Genomic DNA, 3,493 nt, shown 5'->3' with positions numbered 1-3,493 from the left:
TGATGAGGATGTGGGCAGCTGCTTCGGAGTCCCAAGGCCCTGAACTTGAACCCTGGGCTCTGAGGACAGGGGACACTCCATGGCTAACAGCTGTTGAGGTTTCGGGGGTTTGCTGTGCGTACGTGCCCCGCATACGGGGACCCCCCAGACCAGGACCCGTGAGCCTCTAGGAGGCCACGGACAGTGGCAGGGGCTCACTCTCAGTCCCCTAAATCACCCACACTGAGCCCCACATCTCCAGGACACAGTGAGGGTGCTGAGCGTCAGCGCCTCCTGGGTCCGCAGGCAGCTGTAAGTGACCAGCTGTCCCTGGGGACACCCCAGAGCCGCCAAGGTCCAGGGACAGGGTCCTCGAGCCCCTGAAGCCTGCGGGTGGGAATCAGGATGTGCGTGCGCACGTGCCTGTTTTTGTGGCCAGTCCCCACCGCTTTCCGCAAACCCTGACCTCATCCTGCCCGTGGAGGTCCAGGGAGCCAGCAGGGAGGCCGCCAGCTGTTCTCAGCGGGACTCCCTGCCCCCCAGACTACAGCGCAGCGCTCCCGGCAGGTGTGGGGTGTCGTGGTCGTAGTGAAACCCCACATTCTACACATCTGGACAATTGCATTACCTCATCGACTCTTGCTCTGCAATCAGCTTTTATCTGGGGTGAGCACTTTGCAAAGGCAGATGTCGCGGGGTCGGGTGCACGAGGCAGGCACGGCCGGATCTTCTTAGTGAATCCAAACAGATGACTCACAGATAAATCACAACACAGGGAAGGCAGGCCCCGGGTCCAGTATTTGAAATCTCTCACACCCCAGAGATTACCAGCTTTGGAATAGAAAGAGACGAGGGCCAGAAATGCCCCACCCACAGAAATGATGGGGTTGGGGCTGAGATGGAAGCCCCCAGGCCAGTCTCCCCCTCCAGGGCCGGCTGTCCCTCCACGCCTGCAGGGTAGGATGTGGACTCAGAGGGAATTCCAGGCATTCCACCGGCCTCCTTATCAGAGGGCTGGTCAGGTTCCTGTTATCTCTTTCTTCTTCCGTGACCCCTGTCTTTCATTCATCTGCAAAGAATCCCAAGGGGGTGTGGGAACATTGCAGATAAGAGGACCAGGGGCTGGAACCTGAGGCATTTATTTCCCTTCAAACCTGTAACAAGAGCGTACGTATTCAAATCATATATAATAATAATAGAATATAGTAAAACCTTCAATTCCGTTGTTGTTTTTTAGAATATAGTAAAATCTTAGGGGCTTTTCTAGTGGCTCAGATGATAAAAAAAAAATCGGCCTGCAATGCAGGAGACGCAGAGATGTGAGTTCAATCCCTGGGTTCAATCCCTGGATGCCCTGGTGAAGGGAATGGAAACCCATGCCAGGATTCTTGCCTGGAGAATCCTGCGGACAGAGGAACCTGGGGGGGCTGCAGTCCATGGGGTCACAAAGAGTCGGACAGGGCTGAGCAACTAACACTAACTAGCAAAATCTAATATAATACATGAGCGTATTAACTAACACACGTACATATTCTTTAAATCTTTTCTTATATTTAAATCTTAAAGACCATGAGCACTCAGGGCAACGGTCTACCCGTGTCGCTGAATGCGTAAGTCAGCTCAGGAAAGAGATGACTGGTTCAAAGTATAGTCATGAGCCAGCCCCGCAGACAGAATTTGGCGTTTGCCCCCAGAGAGCGGAGCTCCGGCCCGGCCCCAGTCTCACCCGCCTGCAGGACCTGGGAAAGGCCACCCCCTGCTCGTGGCCTCAGAGTCCCGTCTGTGGCAGGAAGGCTGGACTTGGGCCCCAGGCAGGGCGTCTCTCCCACAGGTCTGCTGGTTTGCCAATGCTTTTAGGTGATGAAATTCCATTTAAAAACTTAAATATTTGGCTTCTCTGTTTTGTCTGACTCTTTGTAACCCCATGGACTGTAGCCCACCAGGGACTCTGTCCATGGGATTCTCCAAGCGAGAATACGGGAGTGGGCAGCCATTCCTTCTCTAGGGGATCAACCCAACCTGGGGGCTGAACCCAGGTCTCCTGTAGTGTTGCAGGAAGGGGGACCCCTTCCAGGGCCCAAAGTTGGGCTCTTGTCTAACAGTCGGGAAAGAATTGTCCGAGGAGACACGTGCTGACAAAGCAAGAGATTTTATTGGAAAAGGGCACCCGGGTGGAGAGCAGGAGGGTGAGGGAACCCAGGAGAACCGCTCTGCCGCGTGGCTCAGTCTCAGGTTTCACGGTGATGGGGTTAGTTTCCGGGAGGTCTTTGGCCATTCGTTCTAATTCAGAGTCTTTCCTGGTGGCGCGCGCATCACTCAGCCAAGATGGACGCTAGCGAGAGGGATTCTGGGAAGTGGACGGACTCGCGGTGTCTCCTTTCGACATTTCCCGAACTCTTCCAGCTGGTGGTGGCCTATTAGTTCCGTATTCCTTATCAGGATCTCCTGCCATAAAACAACTCATGCAAATGGTTACTATGGTGCCTGGCCAGGGTGGGCGGTTTCAATCAGTGTGCTTCCCCCAACAGTATCACAAGCAGACAACTGACTGTCTGAGCCCCAGGGGAGCCCACGTTAAAAAGAAAGGGGACGCTCGGCACGCAGGCCCTTCCGTCTCACTCGAGCTAGCCGGCCCCCTAAGCCCCGGCCGGTCCCCCGTCACCCTCCCTGGGGCTCCCGCAGGCGGCGTTGGCCCGGACCCCTGGGGCTGGCGGTGACCATGATCCCAGCCAGCGCTGCCCCCCACGGCTCCCTGGTCCCCAGCCGGACGGCTGCTGGCACGCAGGGTCAGTACCTCAGTGGGAAGCAGGGCCGCCCGGGCCCCGCTCAGAGGAAACACTAGGCCTTCACAGGAAACACGTGCCCTGTCTGTGCTGCAAGGCCTCCAGCCGTAAGCGTGTCTGGGTGTGCTTCAAACCTGCTGCTGGAACACGGACACGCAGCCAGGGGTCTGCGGAATGACGTGACCAAGGAGTCCCCGCACTTCTGGGCCCGGCGTTCCTCCAGGTGTTTTCTCTGCGGAGTCCCAGCAGTGGCACCCACCGGGGCCGGGATGGGGGCGGGCATGTCAGCGTGGGCCCCGGAGGAGCGCTCTCCGCCGACTGGGGAGCCCCGACTTTCCTCGGCCCAGCCACGCCCCTCCCGCCTCCGTGCCCTGCCTCCTTCTGGGTGGGGTGGTTTTCGGGGCTGGTCAAAGCCAGCGGTTGGGCACAGCCAGCGTGCCCAGGGCCGGCTCCTCTTTCACAATCGGCCCAGACTCGTGGGCTTGGGAAGATGCCCGAGCTGCTGTAACCAGATAGTTTATCAAATGACTCCTCGCTGTTTGGAATGTTTTAGTGATTGGATTTTACATGACCTGCGCTCTGGGGCTTCCTTTTAGTAAAGAGCAATTTTAAGATGATCCTTTTGGGCTCCTACATGGGAAAGAACCAATAGCGATCTGTGTCCATTCTTTTCCCGGACGGTCCTCCCCCAGAAAAGCTCTTAACTCCTTTGGACATGACCGTCTGGACGT

General features: G+C 56.9%; 1 long non-coding RNA gene across 1 annotated transcript; it reads right to left on the bottom strand.

Moving 5' to 3' along the window:
* Nucleotides 1-2,112: 2,112 nt before the first annotated feature.
* Nucleotides 2,113-3,116, bottom strand: LOC139032991 (uncharacterized). Its single transcript, XR_011485611.1, has 2 exons — nt 2,774-3,116; nt 2,113-2,424 (listed from the first exon to the last, which is right to left on the bottom strand). It is a non-coding gene; the product is annotated as an uncharacterized lncRNA (long non-coding RNA).
* Between the last annotated feature and the right edge of the window lie 377 nt (nt 3,117-3,493).

Source organism: Odocoileus virginianus, chromosome 34 (genome assembly GCF_023699985.2).
Source record: "Odocoileus virginianus isolate 20LAN1187 ecotype Illinois chromosome 34, Ovbor_1.2, whole genome shotgun sequence".
Taxonomy (NCBI): Eukaryota; Metazoa; Chordata; class Mammalia; order Artiodactyla; family Cervidae; genus Odocoileus; species Odocoileus virginianus.
Note: the sequence above shows the minus strand (reverse complement) of the source record. Positions and strands in the feature narration are given on the sequence as shown.